The 16,603-nt window shown below is 38.1% G+C and overlaps 1 protein-coding gene across 1 annotated transcript in view; it reads right to left on the reverse strand.

Annotated features, from left to right (window-relative positions):
* The window catches only part of NELL2 (neural EGFL like 2), a 137,504-nt gene that overhangs the window by 83,665 nt on the left and 37,236 nt on the right, over positions 1-16,603 (reverse strand). The gene's annotated exons all lie outside the window — the stretch shown is intronic.

Genomic DNA, 16,603 nt, shown 5'->3' on the forward strand with positions numbered 1-16,603 from the left:
AGTATAAAGGCTGAGTAATGTAACTGCTAGGTACAGAAAATCAGATGTCTGTCTCTGTTACTGAGGACACAGTCAAGGCTCATCAAGTAAGCATAATCATTAAATAACAGGAGTAGGTTACAACTTTCAAGTTCCAGATTACATGTTAGAGGTCTAATTTGCTAATCATTGATTTGGAGATACAAATCAAATATACTCTCACAGAGAGATTTATCTATTCTGTTTAAATAGACTGCAATTTGTAGACAATTTAAAAATAGCTACAAGTATAAGAATGAAAATTTTTGCTTTATTTTTTATTTTGAATGACCTATATTAATTAGCATTACTCCTTTTATTTTCATTTCTACCTTACTTTTCTTTTTTAACTTGCAGCTCTTTCTTATTACTTTGTCAGCATGCAAAAAGTAAAGTTTTGGAACTGATGATGAAAAATATGAAAAACAGGTGATGAGTATAGCAACAAAAATGGGGGTTTTGAAATTCAAAAATATTAGTTATCATTATGTTATTAAATATAAATTATCTTATGTTATATAAGCGTCCAAAGTGCTCTCTGAGTCTTCATTTCTCACTAATCCTTTGTTATATTTTTACTTCCCTGTACAGCTGTGGATAGGAGTGAGAGAGCGGCTTGGGGAGGGTGCCTGGAGTCCAGCCAAGATTAACCCACTAAACACAGAGTGTGTGACTCACAAAGAGTCATGAAAGCTTAATACAGTGCCTCTTTCCTCTTCCCAAAACAAGCTTTTCTAGAAGGAAGTATATTAAATAATTCTATATAAATCTTTACCAGGGACTAGCAGACCTTGAATCTAGGTAAGACAAGACAATCATCCAGTCATACATACCACCTCCTATGCATTACAGGCCATGACACTAAAATGAAATATTCAAATATTTTTGAATATCTTTTCCTTGTCCCATACATTTCAAGTTGCTAAGAACAGCTAGATGTGACAGGAAAAAATACAGTACAGCAGTGCCTGAGGATCACACAATGGCAATGAACTGTTAACACATCCTCATATTCCCAACAGGAAAACTATGACTGTTAACAGAAAATGCAAAAGACATCAAAATCACTGTCATTCTATCTTAGAAGAAAATATGCTCCTGAGGCCAAGATACTCTGAACGTAAGAGTGAGACTACCCAAGCATCTTAAAAAAAAAAAGCAAAACAATAAACTACCTCAAATCACAGTATACTGAATCCAGTCTCCTTATTAATGTCAACAAACCTGATTCTTCAAAGAAACATAGAAAATAACATACACAGAAGAACCATCAAAGAACATATCCAGCTAGTGTGAAATCATAAAAGTATTTTTTTTATTTCACCAACAGGCTTTGGAAGTCTTGGATATGAAACCATTCAAATGCCGTGACACAGTAATCACAAACACTTGCTTTCAACAAGAAAATCAGCTCTTCTCCATAAAGTCTTGGGAACAAGAAAAACTTAGAAATTCTAGGTCTGTGAGAGATGGCTCTGCCCAGATGGCCCTTGACCCTTTCCCATGCATCTTCATGCACCCAAAGATTGTTTCTCAAAGGTTAGAACACGACAGCAGAATGCATGATTCAAGCCCGTGTGGGTGCCAGAAATTTCAAGCAGAGCTCACATGCCCACCTCCACAACCACAACACTTGGCCATCATGCAGCTAAGAAAATTATATCTCATCCATTGAACTCCCCTAAATAAACAATCCAAGCATTTTGCTGTGGCTTTGTCAGCAAGGTTATAATGTCTCCAGGTATCAGGATCCTGTCTATATAGAATGACCAAACTATGTTGGAGAAAAGAGAGAAAACCTAACAAACAATAAATACCTAATTAAAAAGAATTGATTAAAATTGAATTGAAACCATGTTAATCTGAATAATCTAAGCACAAGCTTAAGCATGTCTTCTTACAGACTGCTGCTCTCACTGACAGCATTCAAAAGGGGGATTTCTTAAAATCATCGAACAGTAATACAACCTCTTACTTCTTTCCTACTAGTGTTCTCTAAAACATGAAGAACTCCATCATATTTGGGCAGCTCCTTCCATTACATAGGAGCAAGAACTAAGACATGCACTGAAGCTCTAATTTGGAGCGCTACCACTTGTTTTTTTCCTTCTCAACCACGACATAAAAACACAGGCATTTCATCTACACCAGCACCACTGGCTCCATGTTTACTTATCATGACACACACTGGTGGGTTTAGCAATCATATAAGTTTGCCAGTGCACATTATCTTTTCTTCTCCCAATACTGCCACAAATGCCTCTTTTTCCTGCTCTCTTGCCAGTCCACTCCTCTTCCACTGAAGAGGCATCCTGACAAACAGTAAAGGGCAGATCTGCATCAGGCTACCTTGAAGGCTTCTAAAAACTTCAAGATGGTCCGGTTAGGTGCATATAAAGCACACATGGAAAGATTTCCAGAAAGACAAATCTACTACCTTTTTTCTGCAGCCGTTTCATCCTAAGAACATTGGCACCCACATCCCAGGCAGTGTGGAACAGAATGTTCCTCCTGCCTCCTGACAGCAACTGTCACAGCCAGTAAACATCCCATGATGCTGATGATTTCTGTCTTTATTTTCCTTCCAGAAATAAAGATGTTTCAGCAACATGAACATCTGGACTAGTACTGTGTAATTGGAAAAGTCCAGTGAAGATTTAATTTCTGTCTGGCTAGATCTTCCCAGAATACATTGATTAATTTGTGATTGGTATCTCTCTGGGGAAGCATATCATCCTTCATCTTCCTAAGTCCTTTCATTCAATAGACTGAGTCACAGTCAGGACATTAGCTGATCATAAGCTGTTCCAGATCTTGATAGTCATTGCTTATGTAGGATTTCATCTACAGCTGAATTACATCAACTATTTCCTCTTGCCATCACATTTCCACATCCCCCAGCACCCCAAATAATGTAAATTGTTCAAAGCACATGTTTATAAAAAGATGAAACAGGAAACCTACAAAACCTGCTGAGAAGTTTGGCTACTCTTGATCTATTTGTATGCAGAAAGTGATCAAATATTACACCGGTAAGCATCTGCGTACAGGGTCTAAAAAATTATTAGCAAGGTCTGTTTATATTTATGCAGCTGTATTAATAATGCAACTACCCTTTAGTATTATTTAACACGTTGTGATGACATGGAATCTTCTCCATGTTCTTCCAGCAAAAAGAATCTTTCAGGAGTCCACTTGCTGTTGTGTTTGTTCATGAATTATCAAGTGTGTTAAACCATCCCTTCTCTTCTGCATCCCTTCTCTTCTGTTCTTCCCACTGGCCTCCAAATGTCACTTTCCTTTTGTATTATTTTAAATGTCCATGCAAAATCCATGACCCAGCGAACTCCTGTCTTCCATTCACTGAGTTCTCAGGATGTCAAGTAGTACATTTTGTAATTTCTGCATTTATCACCTTCACTGTCTAGGCTGTACATGCCTTCCCATGAGGAATGCCTGGACACTTCCCTGTGGTATCTCAACTAGTTTGGATTCAGACATATCACCAAGGGAGAGCAGAAAGTTTAGCACATTGGTCAACTCCTCAAACCACTTTAATTTCTTGTATTCACAACTGCCCAACGAGTGGCAGATATGACTTGCAGTTTTGTGAAATTTGTCAGTAATTATGAATGGATCTCCTAAAAACTGGTAATTAGTCTATGTTGATTCATTTTTTGTTCACTTATGTTGGTTGGTTGGCAGGGAGAAAACTCACCCTAAATTATCTCACACAGAAAAACCTCCAAAACCTGTCTCACTCACTTCGTTTTCCTACCTCCTCCTTGGAATCTCTTTGATTACATTTCCTACTGTTCAGAGATGAAGGCCTAGGCATGGTGTAAGTCCCATTAATCCTACTTTGCAAGCTTACATAGCGCAAAACCACAGTGTGGCTTTATCCTTAGAAGTACACACAGAGATAATCGTCACCTTCCCTGAATTTCTTTCTCTTGACAGCCACATCATTACTAGGCATGGCTCTCACTCCTTTCTCATTTATCTTTGCACAGATTTAGGCATTATTTCTTCTTTGCTCATTTTCTGGAAAGCACAAACTCCTCTGTTACTGCAGTCAGTGAGGCTGCAGACTTACTTCATTTCATGCCATCTCCCTCAACAATTCAAAATTATTCCAAATTTCAAGCTGAAAAATATATTGCAAATTTTTCCAGTCAATCACTGCTGAAAAGTCACATATATCTGCTTCTGTTTCCTCAGCTGCAAAAAGAAAACTGTATTTGAAATTTTATCATGACAAGGAACCAATTACTATTTGTGTCTTACTTCTCATTAGCTGGAAAAGCTAAATGTTTCTACTACATTTAAAACACAAAGTCATTGTTCTACACTAGTCTTTGAATCATTTATGAGTATCTACAGTGTGAGACCCCCAACATTAACCGGCTGTTTAGTCACACTGGCAAGGAGTCAATACAAGATCCTAAATTCCTTTCCCTACCTCTAATGTTTCCTATATTTCCATCAACTGCTTCCAGGAAATAACATCATTCATCTATCCTATGTGGTGTTGTTGAGAAGCATTCTAGAGAATTCATCTGAATCCTGGAATAAGGGCTCCTTGAGTCATCCTTAAAGACTAAACAGGTAATCTGAGCACTGAAAAAGCAGTGAAAACATTACTAAAAACTCTATTTCAGCAGTTCAGCTGAGGCAAATAGACCTATCAGATGAGTAAAACTTTTAAGGTCCACTGCCAGATGAGTCTGGGAAAGAGGCTGCAGCCAATCAAAGGCAATGGACAGTAATTGCACAAATAGAGGCATCTCTTGGTAAGCAAAAATCTAATCTGGACAATGTGTTTGATGTCAGCTTCCCTTAAAGAGGGCACTACTGCTATTCACACTGCGACTTTAGCTTGGTTAAACAGAGCAGCCAAAACAGTTCTACTGAATGACATGCAAAACTCTGGCTTTAGTGCAATGGACCACATTCTGCTTGTTAAGGAGAACTGGAGTATTTTAGACTATAAACATAGTACTTTAAAAAATTTGGGCATGCCTAATGTGAACAAAGTGCCCACCCATTTTATGACAAATTCACTGTGTCGACAATCCAATACTCAAATAACTTTCACAGTGAAATGTCAAACTATAAAATCAAACACCTTAGACAAAAGCCTTAGAAGGGTATCAAGAGAAGAAAAGAAACTGAGGTCAGTATTAATTAAATTACAAAAGTATTACAATTATATTAAATGTTTATAAATAACAAAACAGTTTGACAGACCAAGAGAACTCCAATGCAAATATTACAGGCCTGCCTAATCCCATAAAGATGGGATTAGACATTATCTGATAGATCCTTATGTCAGCTATGCACAACAACAGCGACATAGCTATATTTAGTGAAGGTGCAAATAGATATTTTGTCAAATGCTGACAGAGAAATTTATACTTTGTTCCACCCTCTCTCAGCTGGACTGCTGGGCTAGTTGTAAAAGATACTTTTCCGAAACCTTGGTTAAGAGAAAAATAGCAGAGTTTTGAAAACTAGACACCTCCCTAGAACACCTTATACTTCAAAACATGCTTAAATTCACTCAAACACCCATCAGAATGCCTCAAGTCACAGGCATTCATATGCAGGATGAAATTAAATGAACTGATTCAGATTGAGCATTGAGAATTTATGAAATTAATTAAAAACTGGGAAAGGCTTGCACACTTTTGAGTCAGTATTTTGAAATCTATAAGAGCTAAACAGGTATCACCAATCAGCATTAATTTACTACACAAAAAGAGGCTTGTGTTCTCCATTGCCATAAGTTAAAACCATCCATGGACATGACATAGATGGGAAGACACATCTACTCCTGCAGTGGCGCTTACAAAGTGTCACTGTTACTCTGCTCCCCAGAGACTTCAAACGATTGGCAGAGGGAAAATAAAATAATGCATTTTATTCATTAGGATATTTTGCCCAGATTTGCCATGAAGAAAAAGAGAGTGCATCAATTATGCATAATTTTAAAAGACACATTTTTTGCACATGACTACTGAGATGGTAGCTTTCTGCAGCTTTGTGGACACAAATCATGTGAACATGTTCAGTAAAAGGCAAGTGCCTCTGAGCAGCAGAATTTTCCCAGATTTTGACAGTTTCATTTGACAACATTAAAAAAGATCCTACGCAAACTACAAAACTACAAGCTCTACCACCTTACAGTATAGTTGGCATTTATTAGGGTGAAAACAACTTCGAAGTGGTGCTCCCATGCTCCCCAGTCAAAGGCTCCACACAGCTTCTCCTCCAAGAATTTACAGCTACCTCCAACAGCACGGAGGTTTTTGACCAACAGCTTGCCATATTATTTAAGTACTCACAGACTACACTCATATTTAAGCAGCTATCAGGGACCCTACAGATGCCTCCATTCTCCATCAGAATCTCCTGGGTCCAGAACACTTTCCATGGATGTTTTAGCTAGAAATTCTGCGCTGTGACTTTGCTGCACACACCTTCCTAGTGAAGGCACAGCATCCTGTGACCTGCATCCATCTCACTATATTTGTTTTCCTCTCAGATACAAGGGCTTTCACTTCTGCAAATGGCAGCCCCGGTTAAGTTGGCTGTTACAGCAATACTCACGTTTGCCTTCTTGGTGCAGGCCAGCCTAATGTGCTCAAACATTTCCAGGAGTGGAGCACCACATCCATTGCTGCTGTTAGATCTCACTTCTTTCAAAGGACCTGCATCTAGCTCTGTACAGCAACTGACAGAGTTTCATGCTCCCAACTCTTCTTCCATCCACTTCTGCTCCCACATAAGGAATCTGCCAATCCTTCCATCCCTCCCTTCAGCCAGAATGACAGGATTAGTCGGCATAATCACAAACAATCCAGATAACTGTATTTAACATTCTTAAGCTAAGTCCTTAGCATTGGTTCAGTAAAAGGTTTTTAACACAGCAGTGTAAACACATTTTTGGAAATCTTGATTAAAATAGGTTACACTAATTGGCTTTCTAAATTTTTTATATACTCACTCCCAACATTCATTATCTAATAATATATAATTAGAAACTAACATAAAAAAAATCAGGTATTATCAATAGGTTTGGAAATTTTCAAAAGACAACCTTTAAAAGAAACTTATGTTCACATAACATGCCATTTCTCAAGGCTCCTAGAAGTTACTATCATCCATTGTGCATTTCCAAACAATACAATACTTCACGTCTAAAGTCAGTTCAGGATTTGAAATAATTAAATATTTAAAAGTAGCTGGAGCAGATGTTCACAGATTCTGCTATGTCACAGCTAATTTCTCCCAAACGTATCTGTTGATACTTCTATTCATCACAGAGAAACAGTAAGCTGGAGTTCATAGCAACTGTTAATGTAATTACTCCTTTTTTCTTTGGGAACTACATTAGTGAAAAAAAGCTTTACAGTAGCTGACCATTAAAAAAAAATCATATATGTTAATACTCCTATTGTCCTTAGGAGGACCTTTCTAGACATTAGTCAGATTTCACATACTGTGCGATTAAATCTGTTTATCTATATGGAGCTGTATTCAACTCCAACTGAGCTTCAACTGCAGCATTTTTTTCCCTACAGTGGCAAGCAGCACCTCTGCATTCCTCCCATGCGACCTGACTTTGCTTCCACTGGGCACATACCTTCCTTTTTTGCCTTAGCTCCATCCAAAAGAAGATCCCTTCTCAGTCAAGCTGACCTTCTGCCTCATTTGCTCGACTTCCAACATTTTGGAATTGCCTGCTCCTGTGCTCTTAAAAAGAGGGTGTTTATAAATTGACTAGCCCTGATAGAACCAGTGATTCCCCAAGGATGTGATTCCTTTATTAATTTATATGTCTATTTTAACTTTCTACTTCTAAAATGTATTCATTTATTCCCATGTTTCTTCAAAACATTCCACCAACAGAATAATGCAAAGTTAATAAAATTAAAAACATGTGGTTGTGGGCTTACATTGTACAACCAACTCAATTCATAAGGAGTCACAGAAGACAATGGACAACATTTAAGAATCCTGAAGTCAAATGCTACTACTATTAAGAAGTTTGTCTGAGAAATTCACAACCACCAAATCCAAGATTGATATCTCCTCTATGCTATTCTCAGATTTGATTTCTTTTAGATGCCTTGAGGATCTACAAGATTTCTAGATAAAGCATGATGAAAACATCTACAAAACAAACTCCCTCTTTACAAGCCTATAAAATTTGCCTAAGAGAAATACTGCACTTTAGTCAATACAAATATAACCTGAAGAGACATCTTTAGGAAATAATATCTGAATTTACATGCCTTTGTCAAAATAATAACACAGAGAGAAGCACACCTGTTCATCTTCCCTACCTTCAAAGTATTTGAAATGCTCACTTACTAGAAAAAAACAGGTTATGTGCCTATTTTCCCGATGAGTCAAGCATATTTACTTTGATTTCAGGATGAAGGGAAAAAAAAAATCTTACAACTGAAACCTGGTCTTCTCTGAACCAGTTTATTACATCAAACAATAACGTCACTGTAATTCTAACCCTACTATATATGTATACACAGGGCATCAGAAAAAAAAAAAGGCAAACCTAATAATATCTTCCAATTTTTTCATCTGTTAGGAAAAAAAATCTAGATGTAAAATAATTTTAAGGGATTTTAAACAATTAAAATTAAAAATTAAGTCACAAATTAAAATCAAAAACACAAAAAATTTAGTCACAAATTAAAATTAAATTGGGAAAAAGTCAAAATTATACTTGAAAATAATTTAAAGCAAGAAGGGGAAGAACAGATTTTTTACTTACAATCAGAAACTTACACAAATAATTTCAATAAGTAGAAGGTGAAAATCAACTAGTCAGCTACTCTGTAGAGAAATGCTTAGGACAGTCAACTGCCCTCCCAAACAAATGAACAGGGCTTTCTTCTTAGAGGAAACTGGTAACAAATAAAAACTCCCAAAAAGGCAAAAATTAGTAAAAATTCTCTATTTTGGCAGAGAGACAGAACAGAGTTACAGAAACACCACAGACACAGTCCTGTGACTGAAGTCCAGTGACAAAAGCAAACTGCATAAACTCTTCAAATAGAGGACTGCAGTGATGTTTTTGAAGGCAACAGATGAGGAAAGCAGGATAAAGGTCTGCTACACCATATCAGTCAAGATTTTCATTTTAAAGCTGTGCCTCAGATGGGACTAAGTGACCATTATTTGAAGCTGAATATATTTTATGAGCTGACAGATGTAGAAACAGTGATCAATAACAGCCTGGAGGTCTATACATCACACTTCAGATATCTGCAAGCAGTAGTTAAGAGAAGGAAACAAAGCAGTAGATGGTTTAATTCACTACATATTTCCACTGAAAAGATGTCAAACTTCTGCAGTCCTAAAGACTGAAAGCCATGGGTGTAAATCATCATCTTCACAAAAAGACAAATAAAGGATAACAGTGTACATCACTTTATATTAATCTCACTGAATCAACTTCATTCATATTTTACCATCCCTTCCAGGGGAAATAAGACCACAATATTGACAGTTTTGTGGTGGATTTTCTTCCAATAATTTATTTATTGAGTTTCAGCCTTCACAACCTTCTTTTTTTCATTTGACAGACATAGGCACTGTCAAAAAACTATATGTATGCCTCCTTGTACACTCCCATATCTCCTACCACTACCTCCCCTAGGCCAGCTTTCCATCCACACAATCCTCATCAGTGTGGCAATCCTTTCCTGAACAAGACTAGGTCAAGTGCAAACTGGTCTTTGCAAAATTGCACAAGCCAAGAATCTCATTTGGTTGGTTGGCTGGGTTATGCAGAGCCTTTACTCCATCAGTGCTCTCTGCTTCCAATTTGTTACGTTTCTGTGACCTTGTCCAAAACCTGTGGTTCTGAGGTTTTCAGCTAAAGCAAACTTCTCTTTTTTTCACAGCACATACCCATTGAAGATGCTTGCTACTGATATTTTAGGTATTTCCAAGATCTACAGAATAAAACATCCAGGCAATAACTAGAACATCAGCTACAAGCTGCTGATTTGGCAATGTGCTTCTGGTTATGGGACCAAAAAAACCCCAACAACTCCCCCCACAAAAACCCTAAAACAAATGAACCCCCCCCGCCCCCAAGAGCTCCCAAAAAACCAAACCAAAAAGAACCTCATAGACCAATGATGCACATAGAGAGTGACATAAGCACATCACTGCTGAGCACAAACATCAAAATCAACACACAGGCATGTGAATGCTTACATATTCTAGGTGATTTTTGTAATTATAAATAGAATTGGATTTTTCTTAATTAGTATTTCATAGCTACCTAAGTAAATTCTGGTGAAATCAACATTACTAAAGTTAGGGTACCAACTTATTAGAAGCTGGAACACTGCCAATCTGTCCACTCCCAGCTGTCTGAAAGCAAATATATTCATATCTAGCATATGTTAATGTTTTATTTGCACTGGAAATAAACTAAAATAATAATACGCTGCAGGTATTTTATATTTTATGAACTCCCTGGTAAGAAAATAATGAAAAAGGAATGGAAAAGATTAGTCCTTTTCACAGAAAACCCCCAAAAAATAGGTTATAAGGAGAGCAGAACATAGCCTACAGCAAAATTTTCCATGTAAGAAAATATTTTTAATTCTCTACCAATAAAATTACTAATATTATGTTTCCAATTTCTCCTTTAGTGCAGACTGCTACATATCCAATGTAATGTATTTTAATGAATAAGGATTTTCTTAAGTATACTTTATTTTAGTATTCACTCCTCAGGCACACAGTAAGACTAAAACTAGATGACTTTACCATTAACTGGAGTTCTCCTCATATACTGGTACACTGCCTTCAGATGTAGAGTCTTCTAGTGGAGCTCCATAATGCATGGGGTCCAGAATAGCTAAAAGGACACTCACCTAGGAGGAAGCCACACTTTGAGGCATGAAAAGTCTGAGACGGGCACAGGCACTGACTCCCCAAGTACTCCTTTGCTAACAAGAAACAACAAAATTCAAAGGACATGGGGAAGTGGAAAGGAAACAAAATAGGAGCAAAATATCCAGAGAAATTCAAATACTGTAAGCTGTATTTCAATTTACTGTCAGCTACATTTTAATTTATGGAGAACAAAAGATACAGAAGGAATGGGTTTCTGGCTCAGAGGGGAATTGCAAGTCAAAAGACCCCATTTTCCTTCTGATGAGGAATACTGCCCAGCTTACAAAGAACAAAGGCCACCCAAGACTACACGCTCAGCAGCAAAAAACCCCTAACAATTCTGCAATTGGCTATTTAACAGAGATAAACCAAATATTGCTGGAGTGTAAGAGCTGTTTGAAAAATTCTATAGCTTTACGATGGAAAATAAAGCAGAGACTGAGCACCTTGGGTCAAGGGTTAGACTGGCCCTGCCTACCAAAGCCAAGGGGATTCTTTCCATTGTCTTCAGGTGGCATGGAGTTCAGCACAGGAAAGGCCCCAAAACATTTTAGCGCGTCTCAGCTTCCTGAGATGTTACACATCCCAGTGAAGTGAAGTCTCTGAGAAGATCTTCTGAAAGTATGTAAACTCCTGATGGAAGGAAATGAAGAGAAAGACAGACTGCTCTCAGTGATGCCCAGTAACAGGACAACATGCAATGGGCACAGATCAGAACACACAGAAATCCATTTGGACTGAAGAAATATTTTGTTACTGTGAGGGTGACTGAGCACTGGCACGGGTTGCCCAGGGAGGTTGTGGAGTCCCCATCTGTGTAGATATCCAAAAGCTATCTGGCCACAGTCCTGGGCAGCCCATTTGAGATGGCCCTGCTTGAGCAGGAGGGTTGGACCAGGAGACCTCCAGAAGTCCCCTCCAACCTCAACCCTTTTGTGAGACTGACACTGTAGGAGCTATGCTGGATTCACAAATGACAGGTGCATCAAATATACTTTTCTCTTACAGCTTTGTAAATCTAAAATATGTCCACTGATTTTATTGACCTACATGAGCTCAAGGACATGTTTTTTCCTCTTGTAAAAGTATTTAATTAGAAAAATTATTTGTGTCTTATTTCTAAATGAATATGAACACTGACTTTCTTTTGAAGTCACAAAAAGTAATAAAATGGTTTAAACAGTTGGTAAAGTACAATATAATTCATCTCAGTATTACAAGTGGGCACATAATGCCTTTTATTTGTCATTCCAAAGTGGTTCTATCATTATATGTAACTCAAAAGCCTGAAAAATAAGGTTGATGTGTGTCATTTCAGCATAGAAAATCCAAAAAGTAGAGGCTGAATGGACACTATTCTGCTAAATAACATCCAGAAGTTTGGCATGCTGACTATGGGAAGTTTTAGTAAATAACACACCTCTACAAAACAATCCAGTGCTGGCTATAGTCAAGATATCTTTTAATACTATTCTGAAGTCGGCTAATTTATCTGAACTCTCATATTAAAAAGAAACCTCAGAAGAAACGAAACTTATGCTCTATTTGCACTTACGTTCTTTCAAAAGGCACATATAAGTACTTAAAATCAAAAAGCAATTATTTTTTCTTACGAACCAGAATGTTGCTTCTCCTTTATATTCCAAAGCGGGCATTTTTAAAGGACTACGATAAATGAGAAATCAATTGCTCTACTGTCAAAAACTGCCTCGTCTTCCTCCAGTACTGATGCCTGCTGACACCCTGAGCCTGCTGGCTGCCCACAGCCCTCAGACTCATGCTGTGTTCCAGCCAGCCTGCTGGAGATGCTCTTCCCTTTCCCTTCTAATTTACTGCAAGGATAAGATGACCTGTTCAGCCAATGACTAATCACTCCTCCAAGCTGCAGCCTCTTCTCTGTGTCACACTGAATGCAGAAACTTCTCCAGCACTTGGCTGAACAAGGCACGGCTGGCATTCCACCTTGCTACTGATGGAAGTCACCTAAGGTTAGAGGATGAAAGCCCAGGGGAAAAAGTTGTAATTTTGTAAAACTATGGATCTTGGTAAACAGCTCAGGCTTAAGTCTACAATGCCTCAAACTACCTGGATTAATTATAAATTTCAAAGTAAGTTTTAAGCAATATTCGTTAAGTTTCTAGATAAAAAATTTGCACTCTGGGTGATGAACAATTGCTGCTGCAGTTCTGCAAAGAAGCAGATGGGCTTTCAGGGCTCCTTCTCTCTGTTTCAGTAGGCTGTAAGTGCTGGAGTTTGCAAAAGAGTGTCTAGCTTTGGGGAAAAAATGGGTGAATTATGAAGAGCAAGAGGGGAAATCAATTTAATTTTAATCATAAAATTAGAAGTTTCTGCACAGCAGCAAGACAGATCACTGCATCAGAAACCCATGCACGTTACTAAGAGCTACAATGTCCATATTTGTGTTTTAATTATTTAGTTAAAAAATTCCTTCCCAAGTTATAGGACTCCTTTACACACTTTCTCTCCACACCTACTAGCACCAGAACAGTGAGCTGATCCAGTTCAACCGTATGCTTCTCACAGCTGCTTAAAACACTTGCGTTAGATTGCAGATTTGGCAACAATGCACCAGAAACCCATCAAATATCCTGTCTCAGAAAAAAAAAAAACAAACAAACAGGTATACAGAAAAATCATAGCTCGCAGATTTGAGTATAATGGCTCAGATTTTAACTTGAATCTGTTGGGATAGATTTAAATAGTTTGCTATTAGGTCAATAAATATCTGCAGTGTCACTGGGAGGAAGAGAGCAATTGCTTCCTGGAAATCAGTTTTGGGTGACAGGAATTATTACTGCACCAGATAATAGCACAAATATCACTTCTGGTCTTATAAAAACAAAAATCAGCTAGTTTGTTTAATATACACTAGTTCCATTTTAAAAAGGATGTATATAGCTTTTGTAGGTGATGCCTTGGTGTTAATACACTGACTAATAAAAACATTACCATAATAAGATCTGCTGACGAAGCACCAATTCTCTCAGCTGCTAAGACATTGGCAGTCCTTCCACAATTCACTTAAAATAAATGAACTCGTCCTTGTACTTCTTAAGCCAAGCCTGTGGTCTAAAGCAATATTTATAGGGTCAGTAGGGAAGCTTAATCTCTCCACAACTCGCATCACTACCTATCACCACACAAAGTATTTGTCTCTGTAGAGGAGAAAAAAATTTAATGATCTTTTGCACCTACCTTCTCAGAATTCTTTAAAATTGCACTGAGCATAGAAGAAAGTAGTCTCTGCCTTCCAGCTCCAAACAATTCTCCACAGGAAGCTCCCATTGAACTAAGATGTATGCTATTGTAGCTGAATCTTACATTGTCTACAGCTGAAACATATATCCAACACACCGGCCCACTCATCTGCCCTGGAAGATTGCTGCTTCTTTTAGCCCATTACAGCTAATAGAAAACACAGGGATAATTTGCATTCATTGCCATCCCTCACGTTACCAGCATCGACCTTCACACAAGACAAAACAGTACAAGTTGTCTGAATGGCCTGAAACAGAAGTATGGAGTTAGGAGAGAAGGTCAGGGTTTGGCTTTTTGTTTGTTTTGCAGCTTTTTTTCTTTTAGCTCACAAAAAGAACCAAAGTCAAAGCAATATTGGTTTAAAAAAAAAATATCTAAACCATTTCTTACAAAGTGTTAGTCCCTGAAGTAAACATTTAAGAAAAACATGAAGAGTCAGTTGTGCTGAAATTTCCAAAGGGTTGAAAATGTCATGGACATTTGCTACAAAGCTTCACTGTCCAAAATGTAAATGCTGAGCTGAAACTTAATTCCTAGGTTTTGGCAGCGTGGGAAAGTCTCTTAGCATAACAGTTTAATGCCAGAATCGGGCTTAAAAATCCAACACTTTCCTACCTTACACACCTGACATGCATCACAGTAACCGATGTAAGATTAGTCTCACAACTTCAGCTGTCTAAAAGCTCAGTATCTGATCTAATCACCTGGGCTCTGTATACAAGTCATGGAAGGAGATGTAGGAGATTAGTTGCCACTTCCAGAAGGCAACTAATCCCATCCCCTCTCAGCACCAAGTGTCTTCTGGAGGTGCCAGTCCCTGCAGCTGGTTACCAAGAGAGCCAAACTGGCAATGTCCACAACTAGTAAATAAAACATAACAGGTAAATGAAACAGCAAATGACAGCAGGCTTGAAAATTTTTGGTTAGGGTGTGTAACTCTTCCTGCAGTCTGAGTGTTAGCACACATCATGGCACCATGTCAGACTGCACCAGCCAAGATGCTCTGAAGAGGTGCCAGGCACAAGCTGGGGGCACAGCCCTGATCAGAGGCCATTCCCAGTCAACCATCTGGATGCAGATAATCTGCTGGGGGTGGAAAGGGAAAGGACTTTAGCCATGTGACTCACAAGTGCCACAGGACTGTACCTGCTCTATTTTATTTACTCGTATAAGTGAAGCCACTTCACATTGTATTCCGAAATTCTACATGCCTAAAGCCACGCAGAATGACTCCATCCTCAGTCACTGAGGGGTAAAAAAACAAAAACAAACAAACCAACCCCCAAAAATCCCAGAAAGCCTGTTTGCTGGTCACTAACAGAGCTGGAGTTAAGCCGTACCCTTAACTCTTCTCTGCCAGCTGTCATTAAATCCAATCTCATTCTTTTGATTTTTGGTGGCTTTAAGACCAGCAGGAGAAAGGAAGAAGTGTGGAGGGAAGCACTCAGCCCTGGGGGAGTGAGACACAGCCACAAGGCTCCAGCAGCTCTCACTGCCTGGGCACTTCTACTCAAACAACAGTCTGGCAGAAACAACCCATCATCTGGTATGAGGTAACATAAATACCAGGAAGGAAACATCAGTATCCATACATGTTCTGTTTTGAAGAAAATACTAAATCCAGCTAAAGAACAGTATATCGGGCATCATTTTTTCTCAGCACATATGATTACTTCTCCAAAAGCAATATGGCTCCATGAGCCACACCCCCTAATTAGCTGTTTTCCCAATTATAACCCATCTGTGTTCACCCTATATTATCTATTCAGAAGCTACATCCCTTGCTGTTATTCTGAGCACTGAAAACAATTAACTTATTCTCAGAACCTGTCCAAATGAAGCAACTCAGCTTTGAACCCCTCCAGCAAGAACTAAGTTCAACAAGCACACTGATTTCAATCAGCTCAGACCCTGACCCAAAGGCATCAGGACAGAATAGAGTTGGCACATGGATATGAACTCAGAAATTTAGCATTTCCACCAAACTGGCCTGGAGAATAAGTGGGAGTCTTGCAGTATTCTTTGCCTCTAAGTTCCACTCTTTCACTGCAATTTAACTACCCTGTCAATGAGACTCCAATTTAGATTCTGTCCTTTGGTTCCCAGAATTTAGCCACTTAAAAAATAGCGTGATTTATTTTAAAAGTCACTTTAAAAAACCTAGATGAAATTAGGAAAGTAATTTCAAAAGTAATTTTTATTTTTATTTTCTGATCTAATTATTTTTCTGGTAGTTTGTCAAGAAAGCAGTATGTGTGCATGTTAGTTATAAATTGAATTATGTACTGCCATCAAATTAGCAATACTGAAAGCTAAGACACTTTGCTAATATCAAGACTATCAAACAGGAAATATCAGAGTA

The sequence above is a fragment of the Chamaea fasciata genome, unplaced genomic scaffold (genome assembly GCF_029207755.1).
Source record: "Chamaea fasciata isolate MVZ Bird 193981 ecotype frontalis unplaced genomic scaffold, bChaFas1.0.hap1 SCAF_5, whole genome shotgun sequence".
In the NCBI taxonomy this organism is placed as follows: Eukaryota; Metazoa; Chordata; class Aves; order Passeriformes; family Sylviidae; genus Chamaea; species Chamaea fasciata.